Source organism: Lipotes vexillifer, unplaced genomic scaffold (genome assembly GCF_000442215.2).
Source record: "Lipotes vexillifer unplaced genomic scaffold, Lipotes_vexillifer_v1.1 scaffold311, whole genome shotgun sequence".
NCBI classification, from domain to species: domain Eukaryota; kingdom Metazoa; phylum Chordata; class Mammalia; order Artiodactyla; family Lipotidae; genus Lipotes; species Lipotes vexillifer.
In genome coordinates this window covers 8,110,229-8,123,233 of record NW_006791012.1, presented here as the reverse complement: position 1 = coordinate 8,123,233, position 13,005 = coordinate 8,110,229, and the positions used below count along the sequence as shown (strand labels likewise).

At 43.9% G+C, this 13,005-nt stretch overlaps 1 pseudogene; it reads left to right on the top strand.

The window, feature by feature from the left end:
• The first annotated feature begins 12,477 nt into the window (after positions 1–12,477).
• The window catches only part of LOC103087218 (40S ribosomal protein S15 pseudogene), a 139,767-nt pseudogene continuing 139,239 nt past the window's right edge, over positions 12,478–13,005 (top strand).

Sequence of the window (13,005 nt, the reverse complement as noted above, 5' to 3'; positions counted from 1 at the left end):
ATTCAACTGGTAGTGATTGAACTGAGTTATTATGGTAGAGTATGTCTCAATAACTCCCACTCTAGTAATAGCATGGGCGAGACGACTCCCTCTTATCTAATCTAAGGTATGAGAGTATGCAGTTCCAGGTTCTGATCCCACTTCCATCACTGACAGGCCTGTATCATTTTGGACAAAGTACATAATCTCAATAGGTCTCAACTGTGAATTAAATATAACTGCCCTCGTTAATTTCACAAGATTGTTGGGATGAACTTCTTAAGGGATAAAAATCAGCCCAACAAAAAGGTTATCAAAAGCAATCTCCCAGGGATCAGCTCGGTGCTTTGTGACCACCTAGAGGGGTGCGATAGGGAGGGTGGGAGGGAGACGCAAGAGGGAGGAGATATGGGGATATATGTATATGTATAGCTGATTCACTTTGTTATAAAGCAGAAACTACCACACCATGGTAAAGCAATTATACTCCAATAAAGATGTTTTAAAAAAATAAAAATAAAATAAAATAAAAAGAATCTCCCAGGGAGCCTAAGAAATGACCATATCTGGAAATACATTTTTGAAGTTAATATGATTTAATATTCATAAACATTACATTCAAGAAATGTAAAATGCTGGAACTAGAAAGGATCCTTTCACATTTTACAGATAGGAGAACTGAGGCCCAGAGAAGTTAGGTGATCTGTGCAAGGTCACACAGACAGTCAGTGGCAGAACTGGGATTGGAGCTCTTCCTATCACAATGCAATATCTTGCAATTCAAATCATCAGTTTCTTATTGTTTCCACTGATGATTATTTTTCACTTATTCTTTGATTTCACAATCTCAGTGTGGTGCATTTCCATGGATGGAGTGGATTACAATGTCATAATATTTTTTTAATTGTGAAATCCAAAGGTCACTTGCATAACTGTCATGGTAAGCAATAGGAGGATGATTTACAGATGCAAAAAATACTCAGCAGCAAAGGATTCTTCTGGTAGTTAATACCAATAGTATTCATTCTATGCTACATGCTGGAATTTGAAGCTGGAACACCCTTAGAGAAAGAAAACCCAAGAGCAACATGTTACTGTACATTAACCCATGCTCAGTGGGAGTAAAACATCACTCTATCTTAGGGCCAACCCCTCACTGATCAAGACCAAGGGCTTAGCAGATGAAAGTAATGCAGGGTAGGAACTGAAGGGAGAAGAAAATCCCAAAGGAGATGATGCTGGGTGAAATCTACTGAGTTCCCCCTACTGGAGAGGCATAGCTTACACCAAGGGAAAATCAGAAAACACAGTCCTCCAAAACACAATTCAGCACAAGTTCAAGAGGCCTCCCTGGAGCTAAGGTTAAGGGGCAGATGAGAATGGCAGAGCGCCTGTAAGTATCAGGCACTCATATTTTGCTTGACTTGTGCCAAAGATGCAACATGGTAAGAGTCCTCCCATTATAATTTTCTTGAGGACCTCAGCAATGTCCAGTGCATCATTTAAATAAACTCTCTGGTTTTCTGTTGATGGTGGAATGCAGTGACTCCCTTGCTCCTGAAAATTTCTTATAAACAGACCCTCTGCTAGAGGAGCCCAGCAAAGGGTTTGCACAGTCATTCACACTGTGGTCTTTGAAAACGTCCTGTCCCTTAGTTGTTCAGTGCACAACCTCACAACTGTATGTTGCAGTTCTGCTTTGATATCTTGAGACATTATACACAGATACAGGAGTTATTTGGTGTTCCACATAATTTACTAGGGATCCAGTGATGATGTAAGACTTACCCGTTAGTTTAAACATCTAAACAAAAACATTTCTCTTTCTCTTTGGCCAGGATTTGGGTTTCTGATCTCTAGTTTCCAACACTGAAAAACAATATGAGGCTGGCTAATTAGAAAAAGATCTTCATTCAGAGGTAGGTAAAAAGCACATATTTAAAGTTTAAGGAAAAGAAACCGCACTGGGATGTAGATAAGTATATTTGTGTATTTGTGTATCAGTCAGGATAGGCTAGATTATGTGCAGTCGTTTAAAAAAAAAAAAAAACTTCAATGGCGTAAAACTACAAAGGTTTATTTCTTGTCCATGCTATACACCCATGGCAGATCAACTGGGGGCTCTCACCGCAAGATCCAAGCCTATGAAGCAGCCACGAACTGAAACTTTGCCAGCAAATGTGACAGAAGGAAAAGAGGATACTAGGTTCTCAGAGCTTTTGCACCTGGAAGTGACACACATCGGCTTTAGTTAACATGTACTGACCAAAGTCAGTCACGTACCTGCAGCCAAGAAACAGAGTTCTTCCCACAAGGCAGGAAACTGGCAATTGTCCAATAATTAGTCTTTCACAGCATGGAAAGAAAAGGTTTCAGAGAAGTCAGTCTAGGAAGAAGGTGGCCTAACACTGAAGAATAAGATATGCTGTTATCTATTCACCCAAAGCTTTCATTACTCTTTGTCAGCCATCAGGTAGTGTTGCGGCAGGGCCTGTGCTCTACCCACTATGCTACGGAGCCCGCCCCAAAAGCCATCTCCTTATCTCACCAGAAGGACCTAGTGAGGAAGCAGGGAAGCATATGGAATCAGAAGGGAAACAAGAGTGAGAGAAGGACACAGCCTCACCCAGGAGAGGCAAATGGAACCAGTCACAAAATTCTGAACAAATAAACAGACAAGTGCTCAACAAGAAACTACTAGATCTTGCTGAACGAGGCAAGAGGAAACCTGGAAGGAAACAGCAGAGGTTGGAGGAAGGAGAGCCCAGGGAACTACCAAAAGCACAGCACTGAGGGACATTTGAGGAGGAGGGAAGACATCATAGGAGACACAAAGTCTGCATTGAGGCCTGTCCCCAGACGCCAGCCATCCACTGCCCTCAGGCAGGAGTCTTCGAACACAGACACCATGCCACGCTCACCAGCAGACCAGTGCGCTTCCTGGCAAAGCTGCGGGCCCCTCCACAGCCAGATGCCCCCCTGGGACAGCCACCATCTTCCTTTCCCTTTCCCATCCTGAATGGCAATTAGGAGAAGGTTAACTGAGTGTCTTTCTCCCAGGAATCCACTTTTCAAAATCACAGTGTTAGCAAAAGAAAATCCCAGCTTAGGCTAACAGGTAGGAGCATGGTGCGGCCCTGGGAGCTGCTGTTGGAAGTGGGGAGATTGGGCGAATCTTCCCAGCGGGAGGTTAATACTCATCATTCGGAGTTGCAGCTGAGGCCCATTTGAGTGACAGGCTGCCGGGAGCTGAAAGAGCCGCTCGGATCCCAGAACTGCTGGCATGCGGGTTTGAAAGAGATTTATTTCAGGATAATTAGCTGGGAGTATTAAAGGTGGCCGGGAAGATCCGCAATTACTGTTTAGCAAACAGAAAGGAGACACACGCATGCAAAAAAAAAGCCCAAAATCAAATTAAAAGACCCAAATTTTTCTCCACTTGAAAGTTGTTAAATAATTGAAAAAAAAAAAGCTCAGAGCAACTTTATCGTATTCAGACACACACGCAAAAGTGTCAGAGAGGAAGGAAGGGAAGAAAAGGAGGGAAAGGATGGAGTCTTGGGTGCACAGCTGATGGGAAAAATACTCTCTCCAAGGCTGGGTATTTGGGTATGCAGAATCTTATAACAAACTGTTCTTATATCAAAAGGGAACTTTTCATACTTCTTTTCTTTGTTGCTCCTTTTACTGACACAAAAAGACCCATGCCAACACTAGCGTTCCTTCAGCGTAAAAAAAATCAGCTCAAATCAAATCATACTAAAGTGCAAGTATCTGAAACAAGAAGTTTCACAACTCCTTGATATTTGTAAAGAACATACGAAAGAAAGAGGAAGGGAGGGAGGAAAGCAAGGGAGGGAAGAGGATGCCCTGCGCCTTCACCCTCTGTGCCCTCGAGGAATTAGCACCTTCCTCTGGGGCCAGAGGAACTGACACCCCCTCACCTTCTAGATTCAGAGGGTGGGGATATTTCACCCTCTCCTTTTCCACTTTTCCACCCCGGCTGGAGACAAGGTTGTCCAAAAAGGAAGACAGTACTCTTGTACCTCATTTTATCATGAGGGGACCAAGTATAGAATTTTCTAAGATAGCCCTGTCGGTGAGAGCCTTGTTCCTAAATTGGGACAGCCAAAATGAGTGGCATCTTCCTCTCCATTTCTGGTTAGCCAAACCGGTCAATAGAGGCTCATCCCTTCACACCATTTCACTCTGAAAAACTCCAGAGGGGCCCAAAAGGTCCCCATCCACTCTCCAAGTTCACTCACTGGAGATACATTCATTCCTTAGCTTTTAAATGTTCACTCTCAGGTGTTTCCCCATAAAAAGGCTCCTTGGAGAATGGACTTTTTAAGTTTTTATGAACTAACATCTTGGCCCAGAGTCTTTCAAAAGCCTTCAGAAATAAATGTCAGGCCCCCAGTGGAGGGACCTGAGGAGAGAGGGGTGGGAAAAGCGTGAAGAAGGAAGGCAAGGTGGCCTCCCAGGTTCCACCTTCTCCCCCCTGGTCAAGCGCGAATACCACACTAACTGCTCAGTGAGGCTAGCAGCTTTACAAAGAAAGACCAAGTCTCTGACCATGCGTGTTTACATCTTGCTGAAAAGATCTGTAAAATTTTAAAACAATGGTTTATATTATTTATGGCAATATATATATAGTAAAAGTCCAAAGGTATGCAGGGCAATGATACATACAAGCTTGTCAAATGACTGGGGCCTGGGACTTTAGCTCTGTCAAGTCTTTATTCTTTACGAAAGGTAATAACTCCAAAGGGAAATAAGGAAAGGTAAACAGCTGGAGAATAACTAATAGAGGGAAGTCTGCTCTGCCACACGTTCATGTGTTCCAAGGAAGGTGTGGGATTAATCAGGGAATGTTGTGTTCCCGTATACAAAAAGCCTCCATCTCTTATGGTGCCCCAAATTACGCCACCAGGCCTGATTTCTCACCCTGTGAGGTCCTATGGCTACAGAGAGAAGTCTCTTGTCCTTCAGGTCTTACTTTCTTTATAAGATCACAGGCTCCAGCAGAGACAACAGTTTCTTCTGTCTGCTCTGGATACCCCACCAAGCCTATCATTGAGTGGGGCTCCTGTGGGCATGTGAAAGAATTCTGGGAGGAGACGAGGTTCAGTTTTCCAGGCAATTAGGAATAACTACTGAACATTAAAGGGTGTTCACTAGGGTATTGTTTATAATAAGAGAAAAATGGAAACAATCTAAATATCAATAGGAAATGGTATGAATTAAGGCACATCAGTAATATGGAATATTTTATAGAATATTTGAATGAGAGAGAGTTTTGGAAACCTATTCAAGATGTAGTACGTGAAAAATGTAAGTTCCACTCTAAAGACTTTAACATTCAAAACCTATACATATAGTACATTTACATTTTTCACAGAAATGATATCATTTATATTTATTTAGCTGGAGGGCTATACATAATATCTGTCATTATTTTGACTTGTGTCTGCCCATTTCCCACACCTATGTTGTGCCGAGGTTCCAAACTTTCCACGTGGCCCCTGCAGCCATTGATCTGCTCTGGTCATTGCATTATCCAAAAGGCACAGGAATTTTTGTATGATCTTTGGGCAAGAAAGTCCTGGTAGAAGAGCCTCCTTGGGCACATGAGACAACTTATGTGCCCTGTCTCTGCTTAAGGAAAAGGTGAAGGTGTGGACAAGGTCCCACCCCACAGAACCTATCCTTGGTCTTAAGGCATCTGCCTACCTACCCATCTCGGAACTTCTGCCTCTTTGCCATCCTACCCTGCCTCCAACCCCAAGTAATAATTCCATCAAATCACTGGAGCTCTCAGGGAGGATGGAGGCAGACAATTTCTGCTTTGACTTTACGATACAAAGCTGACTGCCTTCTTGGAATTGGGAGAAGATAATAAAAGAACAATAGAACACAAATTAGTATCTCAATAAATTATCCTGCTATGGATGGATGGACTGATGAAAGGATAGGATAGAATAAAACATACAGAGTATTAGTCAGGGTTCTCCAGAGAAACATAACCAACAGGATGTGAAGAAAGAGAGGGGGGAGGAGATTCATTGTAATAGGTAATTGGCTCATGAGATAGGGTAGGCTTGGTAAGCCCAAAATCTGCAGGGTAGGCCAGCAGGCTGGAGACCCAGGAAAGAGCTGCAATTAGAATCTAAAAGCAGTTTGCTGGCAGATGCTTTCTTCCGGGGAGATCAGTCTTTGTTCTATTAAGGCCTTCAACTTATTTGAATAAGGTCCACCCACATTATGGAAGGTAATTTGCTTTACTGGAAGTCCACCAATTTAAGTGTTAATCTCATCCAAAAACACCTTCACAGAACATGCAGAATAATGTTTCACCAACTATCTATCTATGCACTGTGGCCCAGTCAAGCTGACACATATAATTAACCATTATAGATAGGTAGGTAGGTAGATAGACAGACAGACAGATAGATGGGCATGTAGCTACAGAAATACTTTATAGCTAGAAAGAGATAGTGATACAGATAGAGATGGATGTACAGATAGAGACACAGATGCTAGAGATATATAGTCTCTGGAAGGATATACTCCTACAGTGGTTACTCTGGGGAGAACTAGGAATATATTTCTTAATTGTTTAAATTTTTTGCAGTGAGAATGTACTAATATATTATTTGTAGGTGTGTGTTTACATTTTTTAAGAAAGAATAAAGATTCTGGAGGGAAAAAGGGGGAAAGAATGTTATTTATGCCTTCAAACTGCTGGCAAAGGAACTCTGCTATCCTCTGCTGCTTCTCTGTAGAAGGGGGTTAGCACTGCCATCACCTCTCAGATGCCAGATACAGCGTGAGGCACTGGGTGGAGAGATGTGAACACAACAGAGCAAGCCCTCAACTCATGGAATCTACATTCACATTGTTTAACTCTAAGGCAACTCTGTGAGGTAGGTATTAATGCTCCAGTTTTGCAGATGAGAAAACCTGGGCTTCGTGACGTTAAGAAAATGTCCCTAGGCCACACGTTTGTCAATCCTCAAATCTCATGTTCCTCTTGGGATGAACACTGGACTCCCTTCGCAAAGGCAGTCTGTGTCTTAGAAATCAGCACAACCACCATGTTGCCCTTTTCTCGAACAGATTTCCATTTCCCTCCGGCAGCCCAGATAAACTTCCCGCTGCCTGCAGACCCCGGCCGGCCGAGGCTGGCAGCAGCTCCATCACAGGCGTGCCAAACGCAAATGAAGTTCGAAGGACAAACGCAGCCAGAAAGCATCAGAGCTTTCTACCCAGCTTCCAGACTTATTATTTCTTATTATTTCTCGAGAGCGTCCACTGCTCTTTTAAAAACAAGGGGCCTATTCTGTGAGCTGCTCAATGGTCTATTTTAAACTCATGGGCTGTGTTTGTTTATGTTCAATCCCAGGCCTTGCCCTTTGCAATAAACCGTCACTGGCATCGTGCAGAAAGCCAGTGGAGACTGCCATATCACTGTTTACAGCTTTCTCACTTGAAGAAAAGGAGTGGAAATCGAATATTGCAATTGTCCCAATTCTGAGAGGGCCCTACAGAAGACAGATGGTGCCAAGCCAGTGAGTCTAAGAATTCCTGGGGCAGCAGTCAGTAGTATGTAGGTGCTGAAATGGAAGACAAAAAAGACACATACGCCAAGGAAAAGAATAAACGTGTTCATTTACCCAACAAATACTTATTGAGCACCAACTATGTGCCAGGCACTGGTCTAAGTACTTGAATACAACAATAACCAAAACAAAGAAGCTGCCCTCTGGGAACGTACATTCTAGTGAGGGGAAGCTGACGATAATCAATAATTGATAATATATTATGTAACTTCTATTATACCAAGAATATGTTAACAGTAATAATAATAGTTAATAAACACATTGGAGAAACATCAGGTGCTTTACACAGAAACTCAAGACCTCCCCAAACAGAAGCCCAGGCCCTGATGTGACACTGGCCAATCATTTAGAAGTTGTAACATCTGAACTTTGAACACTGTTGGTCTGATTTTATCACCTCCTCAATCCTCCTTATCACCTTGGCCCAAATCTCTGCTCACCAAGGCTAGGCTCCAGCACGACTGAGAAGGAGTCCAGGCTGATCCTCGATGCCCTCCAGCCCCTTCTGGCCTTTCCCCCATGGCCAGGCTGCCATCTCCACACTGACACCCAGGAGACCCTCACTCTTCTGCTCTAGGATCCCTCATGTCAGGGAGAAAGCAGTTTGATACAAACATGTGTTTACAAGTGAATGGGCTCTGCTTTGCCTCTTGCAAGAATTTGCTTTCTAAATGCATGGCCCCCTAGGGCTTCACTGGTGGCGCAGTGGTTAGGAATCTGCCTGCCAGTGCAGGGACACGAGTTCAAGCCCTGGTCTGGGAAGATACCACATGCCGTGGAGCAACTAAGCCCATGCGCCACAACTACTGAGCCTGCGCTCTAGAGCCCACAAGCCACAACTACTGTGCCTGTGCACCACAACTACTGAAGCCCACGTGCCTAGAGCCCATGCTCCACAACAAGAGAAGCCACCACAATGAGAAGCCCGCACACCGCAATGAAGAGTAGCCCCCCTAGGGAAAGCCCGCGCACAGCAACAAAGACCAGACGCAGCCAAAAATAAATTTTTAAAAATAAATTTATAAAAAAAAAAATGCATGGCCCCCTCTCTTGCAAGGGCAATCTTCACCCAAAAGCCTGCCCCAGTGGAGAAATTTTATACTTTGTGAAACCTGAATCAGCAAGATATTTTTAGGCCAAGAGGACTTCTGGGGACTCTCCTGGGATCACATAAACCTCCATTTCTGCCTCCACGTCTGCCCCTTGCAACCTTCATTTGCCAAATTTCAGAAGCATGCTCTTAAGGAACCAAGAGTCACCATATAAAATAGAGGTGGGGAGGGGGAGCAGAGGCAACAAGAAACAGACAGACATCAGAAAACCTGCACATTGAGTAAGACATTTGTTAAGAAGGCCTTGCACCACTCAGGGAGAAGGGATCCATTGTATATCTGATCCCACGGTCTGTGTAAAGGGCCCTGTGCTGCACTGATGTTTTTGACAAGATCTGTGATTGATTTGCCGGTTCATTAATGAATGGACCTGGAACTGCACATTGCTTCGGCTCTAGAGAAAGCATATGATTACAGCATGTGTGGTGGCAAATGCTATAATTAAAGATGCAAAACAGGGCTCATTACACACCCATTTTCAGTGCTTGGAACTTTCTGAAACACTCTCTTTTTCAAAAGCACCATCTGCAGGTGATAAGCCTCAGGAGACTTTCCTCCACCCAGGACATATGAAAAAAACACTGAAATGAGTAGGATTGGGGTAACGGAGGGAGCTTCCAAATCTTTATAATGAAAAATATATATACATGGGGCCTACCTTGACCAGTGGAAAAATAAAAGAAAGATGGCCATATCTCTCAGAATTGGGACCCACAGAGCTGGATCTTGAGAGTTATGACAAAATGCTGGTTTGCATTCAGAAGGTGACACTTGGAAATTGTATCATAGCTCTGAAAGATCGCATCTCAACGGTAGATCATTATAAGATAGAGTTTGTCTTCTGATACTGGGTTCACAGCAGTTTCTACTGAGCCATTAAAAAATAAATAAATAAACTGGTGGCGCAGTGGTTGAGAGTCCGCCTGCCGATGCAGGGGACACGAGGTTGTGCCCCGGTCCAGGAAGATCCCACATGCCGCGGAGCGGCTGGGCCCCTGAGCCATGGCCGCTGAGCCTGCACATCCAGAGACTGTGCTCCGCAACGGGAGAGGCCACAACAGTGAGAGGCCCGCATACCACAAAAAAAATAAATAAGTAAGTAAACTAACTATAATCATAACAAAGACAAAAACACCATCATGAATGTATAGCATACCTTCCCCACCAACAGCACCAAGTAAATTGCCTGGATGCGCCTAACATCTCTGAGCTAGAGCAGGTAGAGGAAATGGTCCTTATTTTCCAGGTGGGGAAAGGAAGGTAATGAGGCACAGAGAGGTTAGGTGAGCTGCCCAGGGAGAAGGAGCAGGTCAGCAGGCAAATCAGGACAAAAACTAGCACTCCTGATTCCTTATTCAGTGTTCATTCTCTTCAGACTGCACTGTCTCAGAAATGTCAAGCACATTATGCAAGAATATCAGGAGTCTGTGCTGAGGCAGAAAAGACTTGGTTTCCAGTTAATAAAATTATCAGTACTTGCACAGCACAAAAATGTTCTCCCCAGCTGAGTGTACACTTCGGAGTAGGCCCTGGGAGCCCAGGTACCCAGCAAGTGGCACACTGCTTTAAACACTGGTTAACAGTGAAGCTGTGAGATGCGGCTCCAACCACCCCACCCCTTTCAGGACACTTGATTAATTGTGAGCCTGAAGGAACCTCTGCATTTGCAGAGGCCTACTGCAGGGTGGAGGAAGAGGGGGCACTGACGCTGGAAGCTCCTACCTGACTAGTCTTATTTTTGCCCTTTCTTGATCCTAAAAATATAAAAGGGTGGAGGGAGAAATGTAAATAGAAAAAGGAATGTCACATTTTATAGCTACAAATTCATGCACAGACAGTAAGAATGCAAATTCCAACCAGGTCGGGCTGGGAACACCTCATGAATATCCAGGCCCTTTGGTCCTCTGCAGGAAGGCATTCTAAAGGGCACTGGGATGTGGGCCACTTGTGTGCAAACTGCATACACTCGTGTACACACATCACACAGATTACTGTTTTCTGTAATTGTCTAAGAAGACATTTGCAACACTGAACTAGAAGAAGATAATTTCATGAAAACATAGAATCTCTCTGTCCAGGGAGAAGAACTCAGGTCATTGGTCAGCACCTGTGGCTTCAGCCCACCTGGAGAAGCATTTTTAAAGATCTCAGAAGGAGAGGTACTAAAACCTCCTCAGTCGTCTCTGGGAGAGCCCAACCACTTCATCACCATTAGCTTCTTTCTTAAGGAGAACTTACACCCTTTGCACTGTGGCTTAAGGCAGCTACCTCTATCCTATCATTCCCAGAAGCACATTTACTTTCTTTTGGCAAATTCCTATTTTTCCCTTCAGTACTGGTGACAACCAAGAACTACTGAGTAGTAAGAGGCCAACATGCAGATTTATGTGAAAACAAATCACAGATAAGGATCTTTTACTACAATCTAGACTTGTATTTTTACCTGAAGTTGATAATAACCGTTTAACAGGCTCATACCTGAGTTGACTTACGAGAAAACTGGTTATTTCTGCCTAAAATGACCAGTTCGAACTAAAACTACAAGTTTAATAGTGGCTGCAGAGTTTGGGGCATTTGATTCCAGCACAAATTAGTATTTCTGGTGTATACCTGAAATAAAGCTGAAGATCCTAAAATTAAATGTTCAATTAACACTTTGCTAAGGCCACTAAAATATCCAGTGTGCCCCTCACGGGTCTCATGTCCTTGTTGTAGAAATCGAAAAATCTAGGGTTTTGATCCTAGCATAAGCACTAACTTGCTGGACAACCCTGGAAAAACCACTTAACCTCTCTGAACTTGAGTTGTTTTTCTATCTCTGAAGTAAAGGTAGTAGAACAGATGACCTCAAAAGAAACCAGGATGTCTAGGATTCTGCCTAATAAGGTTGTGTTGATGATGAATTGACATAAAGCTTGTGAACTGTTTAGCTCAATCCCCCGCACACAGGAAGTGCTCAATATAAATGTTTGCTTTATTTATCAGTTAGTGATATGCACAGTCTGGGCTCACCAACTTGAAACAGAACTTTCAGTTCTATTCCACTGTCTTGTTAGAATACCACCATTGAGCCCCAGGATCAAGCAACAGGTAAACTCACCCCAGTTGTAGAAAAGTGTATCTATATCCACAAGTGAGTCTGTGAAACTTTAGAATCAGGGGGATGATATAAAGAAAAGCACAAAGAGGCCCCCTGAAGTCATTAATTCAGGCTGTTCCTTTGAGGAGGGGCAGCATTACCCCAAATCAGACCAATCCTGCATCTTAATTACTTGCTTGCTAAGCCTTCAGTGTATCAAAGATCTACCCTGGGTCCTGCCTAAATACTACCTTATGTGCTTCGTATCATTCACCCGGTCTCCTCAGTTTCCTCCTTCTGCACACACAGAAAAGTGCATGTCCCAGCCCAGCTTGTGCCTGGGCTGAGGCCAGGCGCCTGAGCTCTGGCTATTACAGTGGTGGTGGCTGGTGATACGAACTTTCAGATCCAATCATTAAGGCCTCCATGAGATTCCCCATCTCTCTTTTTCCCTTTGGTTGCAACATACATGCATGTATGCATTTGTGTCTGCCAGGTCATAATGTAAACTGCATTTCTTAATGTGGTTTGTGATCCAAAAAATGGAAAGCATACAGCAATATTATGAGGTAGGTCTTATCCCCATTCCATGGCTAAGGGCACCATTCAGAAGGGCTAAGTGCCAGCTACTAAGTGGTGGCACTGGTGCTTGTGCAGGGGTCTGGGTGGCCCCAAGCTCTCGTGCATGTTGGTCTTCATCACAGCTGGTGCAGCCGACAGCCACTGGCCCACATCCACATCAGCCAGCTCCTCCTGGGGCTTCTGGGCCTGGAACCTCCAACCTTACCTGGCCCTTACACATTTTCAGGAACCATGTGTGAGAGTTTTCATGTCTTCTATTTGCAGATATGTAACAGATGTGCACCCCCCCCAAAAAAAATCACACAAATTTCTCATCCTATCTGTAAAATAGGTCAGTTTGTATTTGGTTTCTCCCAAGTGGTACCTTTAATATCACAGAAGAAAAACCCAGAGAGAAAGGCTGGCTGATGCCAGGTTAATGATGGCAAAGGGGGATCTGATATTTATAAATCATGAGCATGAGATGGAAAATAAAGAAAAAATAGAATCTATTCTTTTTTTTTTTTTTTTTATTGCGTTATGTGGGCCTCTCACTGTTGTGGCCTCTCCCATTTGCGGAGCACAGGCTCTGGACGCGCAGGCTCAGTGGCCATGGCTCACGGGCCCAGCCGCTCCGCGGCATGTGGGATCC